This window comes from Pseudophryne corroboree, chromosome 4, assembly GCF_028390025.1.
Source record: "Pseudophryne corroboree isolate aPseCor3 chromosome 4, aPseCor3.hap2, whole genome shotgun sequence".
Lineage (NCBI taxonomy): Eukaryota > Metazoa > Chordata > Amphibia > Anura > Myobatrachidae > Pseudophryne > Pseudophryne corroboree.
The window spans coordinates 405,080,212-405,096,750 of record NC_086447.1 but is presented as its reverse complement, the minus strand read 5'-3'; the positions used below and the strand labels follow the sequence as shown (position 1 = coordinate 405,096,750).

At 42.8% G+C, this 16,539-nt stretch overlaps 1 protein-coding gene and 1 pseudogene across 5 annotated transcripts in view; one reads left to right on the top strand and one right to left on the bottom strand.

The window, feature by feature from the left end:
• ADGRB3 (adhesion G protein-coupled receptor B3) overlaps nucleotides 1-16,539 on the bottom strand; it is a 1,362,616-nt gene that overhangs the window by 745,055 nt on the left and 601,022 nt on the right. The window lies entirely within an intron of this gene.
• On the top strand, nucleotides 12,156-12,274 carry LOC134912630 (5S ribosomal RNA; annotated as a pseudogene).

Below are 16,539 nucleotides of genomic sequence, written 5' to 3'. Positions count from 1 at the left end.
ACATAACGTACACAGAAGGTGATAGGGTAACAAAATACACACAAAGTGAACAGAGAAGCCCAGAGGCTAAGGAACTGGGTATCTCCCTTGTATTAGAACTGCTAAGATGGAAAAAGCAAGATGTTGTGTTTTAATACGTAGAGAACCCGAAATGCTGTTGCTAAGGGCAACAGCAAAACCCTAAAGGGTTACCAACGGGTGTGGCAGTAAACTCCTTGGTCAGAGATGGAATGATAGACACAAGGAGAATCTCCACAATCCTAATTCTCACTTGCAGTGCACAGGTTTTAGCTTACTGCCACTAAACTGACCCCTGACACCTAGCACAGTGAGACAGGATTAGACAGGCAAGTCTTAGAATACAGCCGCAAACTTGCTAAGTTCACAGAGTAGTAACAGAACCCCAGCAAGCTAAACGACTGACTCCAGTCTTACTGCTAGGTCTGGATTGGCAGAGTGTAATACCAAATTCCCAGGCCTATTTGCAGTAAGCAACAAACAAATACAAAGCTACACAGTACTGGCTAACTTTCATGAACTGACTAACCAACAAAGATTCAGCAGCATCTGCTTACCCTGAAAAGAGGCCTTATAAAGCAGGTGCTGTCCACGCCCCACTCAGACCTCACAGACTGTGAGCACAAAAACCAGCACCGGATCCCCTGCCGTGCACAGAGCCTATAACCACTGCACAGCAAAAGACCCGAACCGGAGTATCAGCTGCGCTCAGGTTACTCCACTAGCACTTGTCTCCCGGTTGCCATGACGACGTGGCAGCACAGGGCAGGAGACCCTAACAATACCTAGATATTTAAGCTTAGTGTGTTGCCACTTAAACGGGTAAGAAGACTGTAGGAGGCGTAGATCCCGGGAAGACACGTGTATTTCCAAGATCTCTGTTTTATCAGCATTGAGTTTGTAATTAGACAGACGACTATAAGTTTGAATCTCCTCAAACAGATGTTGTAGAGATATGAGTGGGTCAGTTAAAGTTAAGATGACATCGTCAGCATACAGCGCTATCTTGAATTCATGATTCCCTACTGCAATGCCTGAGATGTTAGCGTTCAGTCTGATTTTGGCCGCCAAAGGCTCCATCACCAGAGCAAATAGCAATGGGGAGAGTGGGCAGCCCTGTCGGGTGCCATTTCTAATAGAAAGAGATGGGGAGGAAAGACCGTTGACGAGAATGGAGGCAGGGGGGTTGTGATAAAGTGAAGTAACGGCATTATAAAAAGCTCCGTGCAGGCCTATATTTCTCAGGGTTTGTAGAATAAAGGGCCATGCTACTCTATCAAAGGATTTTTCTGCATCCAGAGCCACCACCAGGGTCGGAAGGGACTCCCATTGAGAGAGATGGATAAGATTGATAAGTCAGCGAGTGTTGTCCACTGCTTTCCGGTTAGGAATAAAACCGACTCGATCCGGATGCACTAAAACTGGCAGGAATGGGGCCAACCTGTTCGCCAGAATTTTAGCGAACAACTTGAGGTCTGTATTTAACAGTGAAATGGGTCTATAGTTTTTAATTTCAGGCGGGTCGTGTTCAGACTTGGGTATAACGATAATGTTGGCCCTGGTGGTGGCTGTGTCCAGTGAGCCCAGCTCCAGTAAAGAGTTAAATAATGAGTGAAGCATGGGAAGAAGAGATTGCGCAAATTTTTTGTAATAGATGGCAGCATAGCCATCGGGACCTGGGGCGGACGAGCGGTGTAGCTGAGCTATCGTGATCAAAATTTCCTCATTGGAAATAGGGGCATTAAGTGTGTCTAGGTCTGAAGCGGAAAGTTTCGGTAAGCGACAGGTGGTGAGGTAATGTTGGATGTTGGGGATGTGGAGAGGAACAGTATTAGCAGGTGAGGGTAAATTGTAGAGTGATTCATAATAATCGTGAAATTGTGAGGCCATAACTTAGGGGGGTCACAAGTCACGGATCCGTCAGAGCATTTCAAGGCAAGTATGCAATTTTGCGTCCTTTATGCCCGGAGACGGCGAGCCAACATAGTGTCCGCTCTATCCGATTTTTCATAACATTTCTTGCGGATCCATAAAAGTGAGTTAACCGTGTTTTTAGTGAGGATTTGCGACAGTTGCCCCTTAAGTAAAAGGATCTTAGTATAAAGTCGTTTTTTCGGGAAGCGTTGGTGGAGAAGGGTTAGAGAAGTTAACTCTGTTTCCAAATCAAGGATACGTTTAGCTTCTATCTTTTTGTGAGTCGAAGCAAGATTAATGAGGAGGCCACGTAACGTGACCTTGTGAGCCTCCCATAACACCGCAGGGGAAATATCAGGAGAGTTATTATCAGTAAGGTAGTGTTATGATTCCAGCACTCCTGGTCAGAGGAGATCTTATGACAAGGACCGGAGCACTGGAATGGAATGCTGGGGACGGGAGCAGGAAAGAATAATAGCCCCTGGCACCCTAACTCTGTTGTCTCACCCGTGCTGTCAGAAATCCCTTGCGAGACTATGGTTTCTTGAGCCCTTGGCAGCCGCGTTTGAAGGGCGGATTATGTCTGCCCAACTCCGATGCCCCCCGGTCTTAATGAGAGACAAAGGGAAATCCGAGGCAGGATGATAACAAGAGGCCCTCTATCTAACAAACAGGCCAGGGGCTACGAGCTAACTAAAAAACCTAAAGTATGTGCGGAAAAACGGCCAGGGAAAAGGACAACCAAAATCCACTTGTCCAATACTCCTACCCGGCACCGCCGAATACCAGAGTGGACCTGTGAAAGCGGAACCCTCCGCAAAATGCTCCAAACACAAATTATAAAGGGTAAAGCGGCCGAGCCGCTACACACGGAAGAGCCGCGACTCACGAACACCACTGGATGTTAAACGGTGATCAGTCAGGACTCCAGGGACGAGATGATAACTCCCAAGTACAGGACTTCAGAGGACTGGAATGACCGGATGCAGCAGGACTGGAAACAGACTCTCAGCAAACAAGACAGCATGCAAGAAGCCATTACCGGCGTCTGTGAGAAGCCCTGAGAGTGTATTTAATGAGGAGTCCTCCAATCAGCTGCTGACAGAGCTGATTAGAATCAATGCCGTGCAGCTGCCTTGCTGCACGGCCAGAGAACAGGTGCACTTATTAATTCCAAAAGGACTCAGCAACGGGGAATGCGGTCCGCCAGTGGCGTCCCCGTTGCTAGGGTCCGTGCGGCTCAGCGCGCCCGGCGTCTAGCGTTGCTAGGGAGCCGGCGGCTGTACGCGCACGGTGTCCCTAGTTGCTAGGCGCCGGGCTGCGCAGACGAGCGGACCCCGGCGCCTAACAGGTAGGTGCGAATCATGGCGTTAATTTCAACAATGTTAGAGGGTTTAAGGAGAAGAGACTCATTCAAGCGCCATGTCTGAGGGGACGATAGTGTATGGGGGATAGCAATATCCAATATAAGGGCATAGTCGTCTGACCAAGTAGTGGGGATTATTTGTGCCCCGCAGAGGCTCTGAGGAGTTGCGGTCAACAAAAATGTAGTCGATGCGGGTGTAGAGGTCGTATGGGGATGAATAATGTGTGTAGCCTCGGACAGAAGGATACAAAGTCCTCCAGCTATCGTATAAGTTGTGAGAGGAGATGCAGTTCCGCAAAAGCTTAGACAACCTCGTATGAGAAGACGTCCCCGTGCCCGGGTGAGACCTATCAAAGTAAGGGTCAAGGGTAATATTACAATCCCCAGCAATTATAATTTGGGAATTCGAGAATTTAGAGAGCTGGGCACAGAAGGTCCCAAAGAAAGAACCCTGCTGCATGTTTGGGGCATATACAGACGCCAAGGTGATAGGGTGTTGATTGAGGGTACATGAGAGGATTACAAATCTACCATTGTCGTTGTGAATAGAATCACGAACGACCATGGGGAGATCTCGGTGGATCATTATAGCAGTACCTCTGCGCTTGGCTGACATAGTAGAGTGAAAGGTGTGAGGGTACTTTTTACTGTTTAAGGAAGGGTGGGGGTCTTTAAAATGAGTTTCTTGTAGAAATACTATATCCGACTTGTGCCGAGCAAAAAAATGGAACGCAATGGAAAACTTAGTTGGGGAGTTAAGACCATTGACATTAATGGATAGCAATTTCAAGGTCATGGAGGGTAATAGTCACTAGAATGCAGTACAGTGAACAACCAGTGGTGTGGCCAATCATAGAAGAAGCGACAGGACAGAAAGGGATAGAAGAGAATAAGAGCAAGAAGGAACTCAAAGGACAGGCCCATTCCTAAAAGCGGGTAGGGCCTAAAAAAGGAAGGGGTAGTGCCAATCAGGTAGCCCCTTCGGTGAGGGGGGTAGCGACAATATAAGAAAACAGTAAGTAAAAATCAGAACGTGTATAACAAGAACAAAAAATATCCTGCGGTCAAGCGCAAGGGCAAAGACATAAATAGGCCAAGACATAAAAAGAGAAATTTGACATCCTGACATAACTAGTCAAATATACATCTAAATGACTACAGTGATAGCAACTAGATACGGGAAGAGAGAAAAAAAATTACATATTTGGGAGAGCAAACAATGTCAATGACAGTTAGAGAATGACTGTAGTATATTACAGCGGGAAGCGAGTTAGGAGTAGCAACAATATCGTATCTAAAGCCTGAAGCGGCCCCATTCTATTAAGTACAATATTAGCCTTACCAAGTCAAGGCACAGTAAACATTGTCCAAATGGGTCCAGGCCGGACTAGCACCCAAAAGTCCCATAAATCAAACAGTTTGTAAAACAACTCGAGCAGTGCGTGTAGAATGTAGGGGGGGTGGGGGAGGAGAGAGAAGGAGAAAAAAAACACGGGGGGGGGGGAGAGAAATTGTACAGTAATCAGGAGAACAGAGTTACGTATCTGTAGTCATCAGAGAGCTCTCTTATTCAGTAGACCACTCAGGAGTCGGTGCTATAGGCCTCACCAGAGACGTGGGAGTGAGCTGATTCCTAAGCTCGCTAGGTAGAGTATCGAGAAATCCAAGAGTCTTGAGAAGGTCGTAGCCTTGAGCAGGGGTTTTAATTGAGTGATGGGACCCATCTTTGGTAACTTGGAGCTGAAAAGGGAATCCCCATTTATACTTAATAAATTAGAACGGAGGACTCTGGTAATTACAGCAAGGTCTCGACGTTTTCTAAGCGTAGAGGGAGCTAAGTCTTGATATATTTGAAGTTGAGTGCCAGAGTAATCTACGGTTTGGAGTTCCTGCGCGGCCGACATGAGCTTTTCCTTTGTCTTATAATAGTGGAATCGGAGGATGACATCTCGGGGTGGTTGAGACGGGGGAGGCCGAGGACGGAGTGCTCTATGCGCTCTATCTAGAAGGAGCAGGTCTTTCGGAGTATCGGGGACCAAATTCAGAAATAGGCCTTCTAGAAAACCTGGGAGGGATTCCAATGTGACACTCTCAGGGATATTGCGGATCCTGATATTATTTCTCCTGTTCCGGTTGTCCAAATCCTCTAGGTGATCCTCATGCACGTCGACATCAGTGCGGAGGTCAGTTAACTCCTGTTCAAGCACGGTCTGGTATTGGCATACCTCATCCATCTTGCGTTCCAACGAATCAGTACGCGTGCCCAAGTCAGTCAGATATTTTCTAAATTCTGCGAGCGCTGACCTCATTTCGGTTTGAATAGTTTTGGTGACAATAGAGACGACGTCCTGGGTGGTAAGGTGAGCTCTTGGCAATGGTGCATCCTCCGAATCAGACATTCGATCAGCAGTTGAAGAGTTACGAGAAGTAGATCCCGCTTTCTCCCATGCACGGAGGATGCTGGGTTTATTTGCAGCATTTGATTTGCGGTTTTTTTGCGACATAATAGAGCGGGAAAGGCAAGGAAGCAGATATCGAGAAAATCAGCTCCGCTTAGGAAATCTCAGATGTATCCGGAAGATAATCTTGAGAGAGGCCTCGGTTAGGAGGGTAGCTGACTCCCTAGCGCTAGGTGACTGCAGGATAGGCTAGTCTAGGGCAGGCATCGGGAGCGCCCCGGAGCGCTTCCTAGAGCACGGGCGGCCATTAGTAGAGAATCACGGTGAGATGGAGTGAGATGTCTCGGTGACCTGGGGCACGGGCGACCAAGGAGTATAAGGTACGTATAAGGTGGGCGCAGGGAGTCACCAACAGGGGCCACCACGGACCCGCCAGTGATCTGTAGCAGCGGTGGGGGGCCACGAGCAGTGACAGTTCGTGTCCCGTCCGTATGCCGGTGCGGTAGGAATATAGCAAGTAGGTGGGTAGGGTTCTTCTTTACTTTTGCGCCCCTTTTGTGATAAACCGGGCTGAGGTACAGAATGGGGGGGCCGGAGTAATCACCTTCACCCCGGGAAGGGGGGCCACAAAATATAGACCGCCCTGGGGTATCAGTATTGTGGTTACTGGGGACAGGGTGGGCCACATAGAATGTGATATGTGTTCTGTGAGAGGAGGGAGAGTTGCAGGGATGTCAGTGGGCCGTGGTGTTGTGCGGCAATGCAGTGCGGTACAGCGTGATCCCCTTAGCTCTGGGATCAACAGCCCACTTCCGCGCTGCCTCCCTGAAGACCCGCTGCGGGCGCCCCATCAGTCGGATGTGGCAACGAGCCAGGCGCAGGGAGCCGTGAACAGGCACTCTGCTCTGTCCGCTCCAGGCTCCAGAGGAAACCGCTGTGAGACGGGAGCTCGCAAGATGGCGGCCGCACTCCCGCTGGTTTCAGTCACACGGAGCTCTGGATGCTGGCGTCTCCGGTCCTGATCATCTCCGCAGGCAGTTAAGTGGAGGTAGGAGTGCAGGAGATGCACCACAGGGTCCCGGGGGCGTTGTAGGGCAGTCCGAGGTGCCGTGGCCAGTCCGGCTCGGCTCCGGGAGTCGAAGCCAAGTCCAGTGTCTACCCTAGGCCCTGGCTTCAGACTGGGGAGAGGGCCGCAACCCGCAGGAGTGCTTAAAGTCACTGCCCGATTCCGCAGCACCCCCCCCCCCCAGTGCAACCTAAGCCAGCCGGAGGGCAGTGGGGGTATATATAGGGTAGGAGGGGATGATAACAGGGGCCATATAGAGTGCTCTTTGGAACTTAGTGAGCAGGAGCTCCAGAGCTGCACGTCTGCCTTCTTCAGCAGCCGAGAATATTCTCCATGCCTATTTTTTTAGGAAAAATAGGTCCTTAGAAACATTATTAGCACCAAGTTTTCTGAAACCAATAAAACAAATAGAAACGGACTACAAGAAACAAACCAATAATTGGTCCACATCAAAACCCTTAGGCTTTTGTAAGTGTGGTAAAACAGAAGCACTATATGTCAATGTGTATTGAATAAAACTAAAACAATTCCATTGGATTGATAAGAAAAAGATTATATGATAAAAAGTCATCAACTGTGATTATAAGAGTCTATGCATTTAGAAGTGTAGTTGTAATTTGAACGTATATACTGTAAGTAGGAACACAAGAAAACTGAAATTGAGGCTGATGGAATATAGATGTAACATAATTAACGAATCTTGAGAGCACTTCATAATGGAGATCCCAATTCATAAAAAAAATGTAGGAATTGAATGTATTCCAGTGATGACCAGTGATGACCAGTTTAAAAAAGTTTTCTACCAAGAAACTATGTGTATTTTTAAAATGAACTCATTGTATCTGCATGAACTAAATGAAACATTAGCATTAAACTCCATGTTATGAAGAATCTGGTTACACCTGCACAATCATGTTTGAAAAAAACAGACTGCTATGTCTCTCCCTTTTTTTTCTGTTTCTTTAGTTGTTATTTTAAGCGGTACAATTTATGGGGCATAGATAGGTTTGACATCAAATGTCTGTGATAATCATTTGTATGTATCTAGTCTAAGATGGGCTTCATAGCCATTGAAAATGTGTGTAATATATTGAATAGCAAGATTGTTTTTTTTGTATGTACTTCATAAAGACTGATATACTGTATTGTAACTACATAGAAGAGCCCATATCATGATATCAGACTAGATAGATTCAGGTTCTGTGTAGTGCACAGTCAAATCAAAGTTTAATAGATAATTAGAGGAAATAATAGGAATATAATTTTTTTTTATTACTTATCAAGGGAAGGCTCTCCACACAGTAACGACTGAGGACTGTCACATGGGTGGAAAAAACAAACAAAGGAACCCATGCATTTCAGACCTCATTTTAAGACAACCACATGGTATTGTTTACACCACATGATTGGAACAAAACATGGATGTAAAAAGAATAAGGTAAACGAAGAGCTTTAAAAATCATAATAAAATATGGTAAACTTTAATACAGAGTAGTGTTGAAAGTAAAATACGTCTAGGTAACTCAAGTTAGGTACAGTATGTCTAGGCAACTCAAGTAAGGTACAGTACATCTAGGTAACTTAAGTAAGGTACAGTACGTCTAGGCAACTCAAGTAAGGTACAGTACGTCTAGGTAACTCAAGTAAGGTACAGTACGTCTAGGTAACTCAAGTAAGGTACAGTACTTCTAGGTAACTCAAGTAAAGAGATCCATTTTGATCGGGTATTTATATACTCCCATACATATGCGGCCATGTGACCAAAAAGTCCAAGATATTTTGAAAAATGACATATCATTGTTTTCAAGTATTTGATTTATCTACACATATGACTGTATGTATATATAAATATTTTTATGTTTTTAATGAGAATTTAATGATATGTAACAACAAGGGTGAACAGCTGCTAATCAGGAGCCATATTCGGGAGGATGCATAAATCGTTCCCTAACAGAGCCCATTACAGCTTTGATAAAGCTGAAGGATAAGTCAACAAAAATGCATTAGTGGGCTTTCTGACATCATTACCCTAACCACAAAATGGCTGTGAACCTATTGTGGACCTATACCAATACCTGGCAATACCATTGGAGGCACCAGCGGCTTCAACTGTGCATTGGAATGGACAAGCAAATCTTGCATGGACATTCCATTACTAAAGAAACCTGGATTTCATAGCAAGGTCTGGTACAGCAATTATACTATTAACAGCTGGAAATTACTCCTATACCAACAACAATTGCAACCATATGCAGCTAACTTTTAAAGGGTAAATGGGATGCGTTGTGCCTTTATTTTAAGAATACATGTTTGAATGTATATTTTACATTTTTTTTCAGATTAAATTTATAATACTTTGTACATTGCTACGGTTGTCTAAAACTTTATTGACAAACTGTATGATTAACTCTGTTAAATTGTATGATCTTTGAATTTAAGCTGATTTGTTTAATGTCAAAAGGAAATAATATAAATCAGGGTAATATAAGGTAAGGTGACTTGTTACATAACAATATTATAAATTGTGTCACAAGGAATTAATTATTAACAGTGCCTTTTAGTACATAAATTGTAGGGAACCACAGCAACCAATAAGTAACTAGAACTTATATGTTTAAATGAAAAAGCCCTTGAAATGAGTAGCATAAACATTAGTGGTACAGTAATTGTATCTTCATGAAAGTGAATAATATCAGGATTCAACACATGGTGTTCTGTACAGTCTTATGTTTAATGTTTGGTTCTAAAACTTGGTGCACTGTATAGTCTTGTGTTTAATGCTTGGTATGTGATGCATCAATAAAAAAATAAAATAATCTCATGAATTAGAAATAATATCAGAGGGTCACAAGGAGCCATAACCTATGGCTGCCACTGCTGACAAATAAATCAAACCTTTACCATACAGTGGGCTCTATGCACAGAGGGGCCAATACAGGAAAAGAATAACTACAACTAGAAACTTACTGATAAGAGCATTATGATTTTATTTCTTCCATGTGAAACAATGCAGAGAGTTTATTTCCTGACCAGAGGATAAGATTATACCCATCACTTATAAACCAGTGTTTTCTACAATGTACTCCTACAGAACAAAGGATAGCCCTGTATTCACAGTAAACCATTATTGCCTGATTCATGCACTATTCTGTATGTGATTACCAGATTGTTATTATCGTGTAAAACAATGATTGTCGGTTACACATAATATAAATACCGGGACAATAATACAATCTTGTTTTAAATAAGCATGCTGCACTTGTTACTCTTGCTTGTGTATTACTCATGCAGAAATACCTATCGAGTTCTTTCAGGGTCATTACAATAACCACTGCATAGATTGCGTGGGTGCAGAACTGAAAATATATATAATTTATCTAGCTGAGCATATTTGAGATTCAAAACATGCAATTTACAGTCAGTGAAATTCAAAATTATTTCTATAACTACAATAGTAAGCCAAATAATCTAATGACAATGAGAAATCATTCTGGGGCCTTTCTGAAATCAGCGCAGAAATAAATATTGGTGTTGCCTACAGTAACCAATGTCACTAAGCATTCTATGTATCATTACTGGGTGATAAGAAATATTTTCTATTGTCGTTTATCCAGCGATTGAAAAACCTTATTGATTGTGCTTAAAAATATAGCGGGTACTGGTCATACTCAGGTTGCTGGACATACTGCAGGATACTGCCTCTTCACCTTTTAGTCCTGGTCCCCATTATATCCTGAAGAAGTTACCCTGAAGCACCAACAGCAGTTTTCATCTGCTGCTTATAGACTTTCCCCCATACACCATCTTGAGGGATAATGAGCACTAATGGCCCAATTCAGACCTGATCGTAGCAGCAACATTGTTCTCTAATGGGCAAAACCATGTGCACTGCAGGGGAGGCAGATGTAACCTGTTCAGAGAGAGTTAGATTTGGGTGGGATGTGTTCAAACTGAAATCTAAATTGCAGTGTAAAACTAAAGCAGCCAGTATTTATCCTGCATAGAAACAAAATAACCCACCCAAATCTAACACTCTCTGCACATGTTATATCTGCCCCCCACCCCTGCAGTGCACATGGTTTTGCCCATTAGAGAACAATTTTGCTGATGCAATCAGGTCTTAGAAAAAGAGAAAAATACAGAAGACTCTTGTGTGGGTGCACTCTTTTTTTATGTATTTGTTAATATGAAGATATTAAAACATAACTTTTATTTTCTAATTATTCTAAGAAAAAATCCACACTTGTATAATCCACCACAATTAATTCATGACATTCTGTATTACTACATACAAATATGATTCAGCCCACCAGCATCTCTGAAGGATGCCATATCTGTTGATGTGGCTGATCAAACTGAACAGGTTGGGGTGTGTATAAGCCACAACCAATGTTAAAATCTTTAAGGAAAATTGGAAATGTTCTGGTTAGTCTATATTAGTAGACTTCAGGAGGGATGTAGACACTCTTACTCTACATCCTGTTCCTATCCAACCAGCACAAGCTCTGCTTGTATTAATAGGACCTCAAAGGGTCAATATACCGAAATGTTAAGAGGAGTATAGATCCTTATTGGTATTGGACCAATTCAATCTATGACATATCATGGAAGACGGTACTGAAAAGTAAGCAAAAGAGATGATTGAAGAAGAAAGTGGTGATCCTGCAGTTGGCTTAGAGTCGAGAAGGTCACGAATTACAACACCGGGTATTCTCTGGGGGTCACCCTCACAGATACTGACCCAGCCAACCACCGTTTTGCTTCCAAGATCGGACGAGATAGGGCTCTGTCAGTGGGGTATGGTAGTAATTTCTCGGACCTGCTTATGGCCGACTCACCAATGAGAGTGCACCTAAAATTAGGGGGGGAAAAGAAATATAAGGTGGGGGAGACAGGAAAAATGGGTGGATCTGCTGTCTATGTTAGGCACAGGATAAACCTGTGGATCATGGATGAGAGTCCGCAGATGTATAGAGAAGAAAGGGAGGAAAGGAACAAGGAGAGAGAGGGAAGAGAGAAGAGGAGACTGAATAAAGATGTTGACAGATATCCTCTGGTATCAAATACAGGATTGTCAAAATTGTCAGCAACTAGGCATAGGCCAGAATGCCTAGTTGCTGACAATTTTGACAATCCTGTATTTGATACCAGAGGATATCTGTCATCATCTTTATTAAGTCTCCTCTTCTCTCTTCCCTCTCTCTCCTTGTTCCTTTCCTCCCTTTCTTCTCTATACATCTGCGGACTCTCATCCATGATCCACAGGTTTATCCTGTGCCTAACATAGACAGCAGATCCGCCCATTTTTCCTGTCTCCCCCAACTTATATTTCTTCCCCCCCCTCATTTTAGGTGCACTCTCATTGGTGAGTCGGCCATAAGCAGGCCCGAGAAATTACTACCATACCCCACTGACAGAGCCCGATCTCGTCCGATCTTGGAAGCAAAACGGTGGTGGGCTGGGTTAGTATCTGTGAGGGTGACCCCCAGAGAATACCCGGTGTTGTAATTCGTGACCTTCTCGACTCTAAGCCAACAGCAGGATCACCACTTTCTCCTTCAATCATCTCTTTTGCTTACTTTTCAGTACCGTCTTCCATGATATGTCATAGATTGAATTGGTCCAATACCAATAAGGATCTATACTCCTCTTAACATTTCGGTATATTGACCCTTTGAGGTCCTATTAATACAAGCAGAGCTTGTGCTGGTTGGATAGGAACAGGATGTAGAGTAAGAGTGTCTACATCCCTCCTGAAGTCTACTAATATAGACTAACCAGAACATTTCCAATTTTCCTTAAAGATTTTAACATTGGTTGTGGCTTATACACACCCCAACCTGTTCAGTTTGATCAGCCACATCAACAGATATGGCATCCTTCAGAGATGCTGGTGGGCTGAATCATATTTGTATGTAGTAATACAGAATGTCATGAATTAATTGTGGTGGATTATACAAGTGTGGATTTTTTCTTAGAATTATTAGAAAATAAAAGTTATGTTTTAATATCTTCATATTAACAAATACATAAAAAAAGAGTGCACCCACACAAGAGTTTCTGTATTTTCCTCTTTTCCTAGTTTGTTTCTGACTCTGGGTGCACCACCAGACCCTACAATTACAACACGAATTATACGTGCATATTACATGTTATTCTGGTACTGTAGTATTATTATTATTACAAATTATCTTTTGGAACCTTCAGAATACTGGTGCGGAATCACGTCTACTTTGTGCAATCAGGTCTTAGGTAGGCCCTAAATTTTGCTCATCCTTGGAGTTACATACCAACATGTGTTGGTTACAATATGTTGATATTTTTAAAGCCGCTAATCTAAGTGTTATTTATACCATACAATTTTCCAATTCATATGATTGTTATTTATTTGATTTCATTTTGATATTTGGAATGTGTGTATTTATTAAAAATATACTTTTATTGTTGCACTCCTTGTAGTTGATTCAGTTTTCTATATTTATATACATAAAACATTTTGTCATTTTTGATAGCACTATTAGTGCTGACACCCTGTACATTGCATGTGTGACTCAGAATGGGAGATAGAACTGAAAATGAGATTCCTCCTGCAAGCAATTTGAGGATATTTATGTAAACATGTTACTCAACAGAACAGAAAAGATTAATGAAAGAGTGGTGAATAAATTTCAAGCATATGCGGCATTATCCAAAATAGATCTAAAAAAATGTAATGCTTTTTTAGTTTAATGAGATAATAAAAACAAATGCTAATTTAAGGCACAAAATACTAATGCTAGTTTCATCCCTTGATGAGTTTGTTGCCAAATATAATTCCCAAAGATCTGATTAATGATTCCCTTCACTCCTATTATAATTGCATGATTTTATTTTGCAAATTATCAAATTACATATATACTGCGCTTGAACATTGAAGTGTAAATGGTGCAAATAAGCTTCTGAAGCTGGAAGTTGTACCAATGCTACAGTAGTATACCTCTCTATGGGCCTAATTCAGACCTGATTTCTCGCTAGCAATTTTTTGCAGCATTGCGATCAAATAGTCGCCACCTACAGGGGAGTGTATTTTAGCTGTGCAAGTTTGCAAACGCATGTGCAGCCAAGCGGTACAAAAAGATCTTTTGTAGTTTCTGAGTAGCCCAGGACTTACTCAGCCAGTGTGATCACTTCAGCCTGTCCGGGACCGGAATCGACATCAGACACCCGCCCTGCAAATGCTTGGACACGCCTGCGTTTTTCCAACCACTCCCAGAAAACGGTCAGTTGCCAACCACAAACGCCCTCTTCATGTCAATCTCCGTGCAATCAGCTGTGCGAATGGATTCTTCATAAAACCCATCGCACAGCAACGATCTGCTTTGTACCCGAGCGACGCGCCTGCACATTGCGGTACATATGCATACACAGTTCTGACCTGATTGCAGCGCAGTGAAAAAAGCTAGCGTGTGATCAGGTCTGAATCACCCTCTATAGTTCTCCCAATAGTTCTCAGCATGGATAATCAAATATAGGAAACACAAGTTAAACAGAAGTACTTATACTCTCATTTCATTAGAACATATCTACCTACGTAGGCATTCACTCCAAGAAGAATTAGTGTCCACAGGATAAGACAACTGTATAAGTTTTCCTCTATTCAAGGTAATTGCTAAGAAAGCATCCAGATTAACAAGGTCGGAATCTTGTCCCAAGTAAAAAACAGTATGCTGGGGAAAGGTATATCTAGTTCAGTGACTGATTATTTGTGTAATTTTAGTTTGAATGTAATTATAGCAAGTCCTTGGTGTTAAACGAACACATAAAAACACAATGCACATAATAAAAGTTGCATGAATGTGGAAAAATATAAAACCAATCCATTCTAATGTAGCTAATTTCCGCTTAACATACGTAAAACATGAAACATGCATTTTCAGATATTTGAAAAATGTGTGTAGAATATTTGAAAGGCTTTATGGATGATGCAGAATTAAAAGCAAGTAGGTTGTAATTGTTCCCAATTTTTGTGATGGAACTAAATGTACATTTTCATCTGAAGGCGGCATCATAAAAAATGAGAGGCCCAACTCAGATCCATTGCATGCATCTGAAGACACAGCTTTGGCTCACCATCAGCAACATTAAGTGTTCCATCAGGGGTTCACTACGAACTGCCGGCGGCCGGCCTCCCGGCAACCAGCATACCGACGCCGGGAGGCTTGCCGCCGGCTTACCGACAGTGTGGCGAGTGCAAATGAGCCCCTTGCGGGCTCGCTGCGCTTGGCCTGCTACGGGCACGGTGGCGCGCTATGCGCGCCACACTATTTTAATCTCCCTCCAGGGGGGTCGTGGACCCCCACGAGGGAGAATAAGTGTCGGTATGCTGGCTGTCGGGCTCCCGGCGCCGGTATGCTGGTCGCCGGGAGCCCGACCGCCGGCATACTGAAGACCACCCTTCCATCAGACATCTAGTAACTTTAGGTTACTGGGAATGTTGACCGCAAAAAAAGGTGTAGAGGCAAGAGAATTGGAAGACGCAGTCTTCAGCACAGCTCCAAAATGGAGATGACATGCCTCCATTTTGTGCAATGGTCATCTTCTCCTCCCACAAATGCCTGCAGCTTGTCAATCAAGCTGTGGCATCCAGGAAACTGCAACCAGAGACACAACGACATTGCAGCACATGCGCACTGTGACCCTGGTGAATATGCACTCCCAAGACAATTGGTCATTTGAGACCAAATCGGGACTGCATTTGGGGATAAATCAGGCCCATGATCATCATCAGGGTGCAACAATTTTGTTTGTCAAAAGAAATCAGGCATATTTACACTTCCAAGCAACTCTGCATTCACCTGACACACTTTAACAGAACATTGCCTAAATTAGAGCACCCCATTACATGCCAGTTATACTCCTTCTAACATTTCCTACATATGAGCACCCCACTACACCCCAGTTACACCCCTTCAGTCATTGCCTACATGAGAGCACCCCATTACACCACAGTTATAACCTTCAGACATGTTACACCCCTTCAGTCACAAGTGGAGATGTTCCTATAGTGCACAGAATTCTGCATCACCTGTACTTTTGTATGATCAATTTTGCACAGTGTAAAAATGCAAGAAACACTCCACCAAGGGACATATGTACCTGATTATCTACAAGTTCTTATTATATACAGTAAAGCATATATAAAATAAGAACAATACATTATGTTTTGTATTAATATATAGTTTCTACCAATTGGTGTGATGGCTATGGAATGAATGAATTACTAAACAAAATAAATTATAATACTACACACTAAAGCATTAATATTTCACAAATTAGCAACATTAATTTTCATTTTAAAAAATGTCAAACAATTTCATCTCTGATTTCTGCACTGCTGTGATACGTCCGATGGATACGGGTGCATAATATGTTGCTATTTGTGCTACATTGTTTTGAAGGCCTCAGGAATGAGCATCCCATTACTTTGTAGAATAAAAGTTACTTGCACGTTACCATGGATACAATATTCTTTCTTTTGGCAGTGGACGATAAAATGAAAGAAAAACAGAAGTCTCAGGCACTGAGGATTTACAATTTACAACTTTTGCTTTTGAACGATGAAAAAAGAAATGCAATATGTGAAATGACTCTGGAAGTGTGAAATTCACTGACAACTGGAGCCTTGATCAATTTCGAGTTTTGAGTCGAATGTTGTCAGAACAGCATGTGCACATATGTTATCAATGGTCTGCTAGTTGTTTTTGATAGATCCGAAAAATTACAAAATGAAATGTCAG